The sequence below is a fragment of the Miniopterus schreibersii genome (assembly GCF_964146895.1).
Source record: "Miniopterus schreibersii genome assembly, chromosome: 13".
In the NCBI taxonomy this organism is placed as follows: domain Eukaryota; kingdom Metazoa; phylum Chordata; class Mammalia; order Chiroptera; family Miniopteridae; genus Miniopterus; species Miniopterus schreibersii.
The window spans coordinates 42,916,886-42,923,105 of record NC_138113.1 but is presented as its reverse complement, the minus strand read 5'-3'; the positions used below and the strand labels follow the sequence as shown (position 1 = coordinate 42,923,105).

At 36.0% G+C, this 6,220-nt stretch overlaps 1 pseudogene across 1 annotated transcript; it reads left to right on the top strand.

The window, feature by feature from the left end:
• Nucleotides 1–568: 568 nt before the first annotated feature.
• Nucleotides 569–894, top strand: LOC308566258 (large ribosomal subunit protein eL42 pseudogene; annotated as a pseudogene). Its single transcript has one exon. The product of its transcript is annotated as a large ribosomal subunit protein eL42 pseudogene (transcript).
• The last annotated feature ends 5,326 nt before the right edge of the window (nt 895–6,220 follow it).

The following is a 6,220-nucleotide window of genomic DNA, read 5'->3' as shown; positions in this document are numbered from 1 at the left end:
ATGGCTGAGGTCCTTTTTGCTACATTAGGTCATGCTCTGGCCCAGATTAAATATTCAAGGTCTTTGTGTGATGGGTACAAGTAGCATTTATTCAAAAGGGAGCTAATTTAGTCAGGAAACATCTCTATGTACTTGGATAAGTACATAATTTATGTGATATCTTCCCATGACTTATGCTCCAAACACCCATAGATTCCAGGTTTATTTATTATAAGCAATTCCAGACAGACCAGGTACCTCTTGCTAAAAGTGTGTCATAGATGAGTATCTCTCACTATTAAATATCACTAATCTGTTTGCCAGAATGTCTGTCATTAGCACATTTACAAAGGGACTTGACCAAGTCATCTTTCTCTCTTTCCTGAAACTTCCCTCCATAAAGTAAGGGAATAAATGCAGGCCTGCTGCTAACCCTTTCCTTCCCAAATACTACTCATCTATGAAAACAGAGAAAAATGCAAGATGAATCGAGAGATCACCTGTAATTACTAAGCATCCCCAAGTCAGAAATATTTACTATGGAGAATGCTTTGCTCCTTTCTGTGCCGATAGTGCTCTCGCCAACAGGATGAACCATCCTAAAACCTGCCCGACTTTCTGTGAATGTGGAGAGAATCAACCCCACAACGTAACACAGTGCAAGAAGGGCAAGGATTCTCTGTGTGGGCAGGGACAGTGGCATCATGGCAGGAAGCAGAGTGGCTATGGTGGGCAGACTGAGCCGATTTCCCTCAAAGAGGCTAAAACTACAAAGAAGATTGTGCTGAGACTGGGATGCGTTGAGCCCAAGTGCACATCTAAGAGAATGCTGGCTATTAACAGATGCAAGCATTTTGAACTGGGAGGAGATAAGAAGAGAAAGGGCCAAGTGATCCAGTTCTAAGCTTCATATTTTGTTTTATTATGACAATAAAATCATATTTGAGGCTAAAAAAAGACTTTGCTGTCTTTTAATCATTTTGCGATACAGATTATGTTTCTATGCAAATTGATTACTGAGAATCACTCTCTATACAATGCATTCAAAACACCTTGTTACTCTTGACAATACATTGAGACTATATTCCCATATTTGTAAGTAATCTTTCAAAATATTGTTTTTAGTGGTTGTATACTATTATGGCATTTGGAAATGCCATTCGTATTTAATAAATAACCATTATTGTGTATTTAGATTGTTTTGTGCTGGTGGGGGTTTCCTCCAAAAAATTTCCAATGTATTCTAAACTCCCAATGAGGTATTCAAATAGCAGAACTGAGCTGTGTTTCCAATGCTAGATGTTATTCCTTTTTTTCCCTTTTAATTTTATTACTCATATAGGAACCTACACCAGCCTAGATCTCTGAGTGGCTACCACTATTGGGGCCCTCACTTAGCTCTGCACTGGCCATATTACATGAACAAGAAGTAAACTATTGTGCGAAGTTCTTGATTTTTAGGGGCTGTTTGTTACTTCAGCATAACCTAGTCTGTTTCTCCTGCCACACTGACAAATGTTTTTCCAGGTAACAGTGCTAAAGATAACCAGCGCTAAATATTAGATTAGTATGTTGTCAATAAATCTTTTTCCTATGCAGAGATGTACATTTAAGTGAATAAATGGAATAACACTTCATGTAAAATTTTGAAGCCCACTTTTCAACTACATAAAACATAAATATTTTCTCAGATAAATACTTGTTTAAAATTTCTGCTTAGTATTTTGTTAAATGCATATACCAGGTGTAATTTCTTATTCATTAATTGGGTGCCTTAAAATTATTTCCAGAGTTTCACTATTATAAATAACAGTGTGAAGATTATCCTTATACATATACCAGATAGCAATGAGAGGGACAACTGGGCACCCCCTGGGTCCTGGGGTTAGCAATGGACTGCTGCTCCTTTGAAGGCCCACCACATCTTCAGATCGTATGTTCTTCTGCATTCATAGCCCTTGCCCCACTCCCCTTCCCCTGTCTGTGGCGTTTTTACTTAGTCTACATGTAGGAAAAGTAGGATCTCTATCCATCTGACTAATTTCATTCTCTCTTTGGTCTTGTTTTTAGTTTGTGCCAGAAATATTATTATGACTTGTGTTCCTCATTTCAGGCCTTATTTGTGTAAATTTTTATTGTCCCAATCTTATTCAGGTAACATACATAGCTCATGTCTAATTAGTTCTATATATTTCAACAGCAGATGATAGACTGGCTCAGCTTAATTACAGCCATATCAAGATAATGATATAGTGGTAATAAAAAGGCTACATCTTTTTTCATATTTTGAAATTTACAATAAGCTCCTCCGTAGCTCAAAGAGGATCAGATTTTCATTGCTCAGTTCTGAGACTAAAAAGAATGTCAGAAGTCACATTTCAGTATACCATTATTTTTTTGCCCAGCTGGCTCTGTGGGCTTTCAGATTGCAATCTAATCTGTTTTATAAGCTTTTTTACCTAATTCTTGGCTTAATTCCCAGATTAGATACTGAATACAGTTTTAGCTGCTAATTTCCTTCAACAGAACATTGGAACAACAAAATAGAGGCAATGTTTCTCTTCCTAGTCTCTACTCAAGTCATAGAGATAACTGGTATAGTTTGCAGTAAAGCTAGAAATATACACTGATTATATCCCACTGTTCATAGATCTCTTAAACATCATCCAGGTAAAGTGAAAATAAAGGAATGGGCAACTGCCCTATAAGAAGAGGCAAAAAAAATTGGGAGTTGTTTTATATTTGTTTTTAACATAAAAGTGTGAGGTGATATCTCATTGTGGTTTTGATTTGCATTTCCCTGGATATTAGTGATGTTGAGCTTCTTTTCATATACCTGGTGACCATTTGTATGTCTTCTTTTAGAAAAATGTCTGTTTGAGTCCTTTGTGCACTTTTTAAAAAAAAAAAGGTTTTTATTTGTTTTAGAGAGAGAAGAAGGGTGAGGGAGAGAGAGATAGAAAGAAACATCAACATCAATTGGCTGCTTCCTACACAGGATCCAGCTCACAGCCCAGGCATGTGCTCTGACCAGGAATGGAACCACCACAAAGCATTACTACAGCTATGACATCACTAGGCAATAAAAATTTTTCAGGTCCCTTACACTGTTTAGGACCACCGTCATATATGCAGTCCATCGTTGACTAAAATGCCATCCTGTAGCTCATAACTGTAATCTCATTAATAGCAATTGCTGTAACTTGTATAAAATGTGTAACATCATGGATGACTCTCAAAAACATTATGCCACGAAAAGAAGTCAAACACAGAAGATGGACATAATTTTACTTACATTACAATGTTTAACTCATGAAATCCTAGAAATAACAAAAGTATAGTGTATAGTGATGGAAAACAGATTAGTGACTGCCTCAGGCTTGGGGGCCTGGGAGGGGACTGACTACAAAGGGGCACAAGGGAAATTTTAGGAATGAAAAACAGGTTCTAAATGTTAATTATGCTGGTGATTTCATAGATGTATACAACTGTCCAAACTCATTAAATTGTACAATTAAAAATGAGTGAATTTATCATGTGTAAATTATGCCTCAGTAAATCAGGAGAAACTATATACATATATATACACACATTTATATACACAAGCATATAAACATACAGACATATATGTATACTATATGTATATACAATTATATATAAAAAATTTTGAAATGTCTGCAAAAATAAAAAGATTCAATTTAAATTCAACTGGTGGATTCTGTCCAATTTTCCTCTAGTTTTAAAAGAGTATTTTTGTCTTTGTTTTTTTTGTCTCCTACCCCATGTGCTAAAGGACACCTGTTCAGGTTATAGTCCACATAATCTGTGTCTAAATTACTGAAAGTGAATGAGGCTTACTCTTGTCTCCCTGACTCGGGATCAAAGGGTGTCTATAGAATTGCGTTTGTGAACTCATGGACACTGGCTACATTAGCTTTAATTTGAATATAGTTTACCTGATTAAGAAAATGTAAACAAAGTTGAACAAAGGAAACGGTGCAGTTAAGGGCAGATCTGTACATATCTTTCTCTGGTGACGGTTGGTGCAGTCCTCGCTTTGCCATCTCCCAAAAGAGTAATCACACAAGTTCTGCTTTCTGCTCACCTGCCTCCTCATGTCAAATTTGGCATCTCTATTGCAAGATAATTGCTGCCTAGAATATTCAATTAGCTTTTAATTAAATACTGCTCATTATAACTGCAAGACAATAAAACATATGTCATTTGATTAGCCAAAAATTCAAATATAAATTACATTCATTTTTATGCCAACATGCACTTTACCTAATGAGACATTTGTCGTCCTGTTATAAAAAAAGTGTGTGTCATCTTATTTCCTTTTAGGGATTTTTTTTTAAATGTCTGCAAGCAAAGTTCAAATATTATATGCAATAATTTATATTCTTTTCTTTTTTTTTAAATATATCTTTATTGATTTCAGAGAGAGGAAAGGAGAGGGAGAGAGAGAGATAGAAACATCAATGATGCGAGAATCATTGATCGAGCCCGCAACCCGGGCATGTGCCCTGACCTGGAATCGAACCCCGATCGCCTGGATCCTAGATCAATGCTCAACCGCTGAGCCATGCCCGGCTGGGCTATATTCTTTTATCTCTGCATTAACTATCTAGAACAGAAAGTTATATACAGTTACATACAATAAAACTTCTTCATAACAGCAGATGTTTGGATATTAGTTTAATCCCAAATTTTTTATTATGTCACTTTACATATCAAAATTTATGATGTCTTTTAATTTAACCATGTATTTTTTCTGATTGTAGCAGTAATATATATAATTATATGAGAACCCTTTGAAAATGGAGAAGGGAAACCTATTAATACATGTGTGTATTTTCTTCCAGTTCTTTTTTTCTAAAAACTTTATTCTATTTATCTTACTGTTTTTTTAAATTAAAATTATAGCATATATGTAGCATTTAATTCTGCTTTTTTAATTTAATATTATACTGTGACCATGCACCTGTCACTAACTACCCTGAAAACAAAAGCTACATAATGTTCTATCACATAGATCAAGTATGATTTTTAGACATCAGGGTTTTTCCATCGATTGTTCACTAATATAAGTAAAAGTTAGGAAATATACTTATGCATAAATCTTGCCCACATCTCTGATCATTTCCTTAGAATTGACTTCCAGAAATGAAATTATTGGATCAGAAGTATTAAAGGAATACTGTGGTCTCAGCTCCTGTGTCTTTATAGGGTATGGACAGGCCAGATGCAAACACTTTCAGGCCCTATGTAGACCCTAAATTTGATCTTGCCCCAGGAAGAAAGAGTGACCAACATGGTTGGAGAATTGGAGAGAGCTGATATCCTCTGATACAGGTATGGTTTCTGCGATGTGCATTCCATCCCTTGACATCTTGGCTCCCTTAGCTCTTCATCCCCCAGGGCAGGGACCACCACCACCACAACCCAAGCAAGGAGGGACTGCTATTTAAAGCCTCAGAGCCTATAAGAGTCATAAAGAGGGCGTGGGCAGTAGGAAGTCAAAGTTAGTAGATCCCAAGGTCTAGGACTGGAAAGAAGAGAAAAGGCCCCAAGTTCTCCAATACATTTTACTCCACAAGCCTGGACTTTAGAACACTTTGAACTCCTTGAATTTGTCCTCGTAGGGACCCCATCTACAAAAACCCAAGTGGGCAACAGGGACAATTAGCAGGATTCAGGCAACAAACTCTTCACCAAACCTCGAACAAAAGGTTATAAAGCAAGAGCTCAGGGAATATAGAGCAATCAACCCACACTGAAACACTCCTTCTTAAAATACGTAGTAGTGATAGAAAAAGTTCTGAAAACAAGCAACAAAACAAGTAAAAACTGTTCAAAAACAGGAGATAAATGTACCAGACACTAAAAAAGAAATGGAATATGGGAGTTGAGGTCTGTCTAGATCAAGGAGTAAACAAGGTGCCGGGCCAGTGTGGCTCAGTGGTTGAGACTTGACTTTGGATGGTGAACACACAATACAATATATAAGTGTGTATTATAGAATTGTATACTTGAAACCTATATAATTTTATTAACCAATGTCACCCCAATAAATTCAATACAAATTTTTTAAAAACTTATGTTTATAAACGTGCTCACTAAAATGCTAGACACAAAAGGGGTATTCAATGATAATATCCTTTGTCCTGTTTAGAAGTTGGATAGAGATATTGAACTGTGTATTAAATGTTTAAAGATAATCACTAAAAGTCTAAAAAAT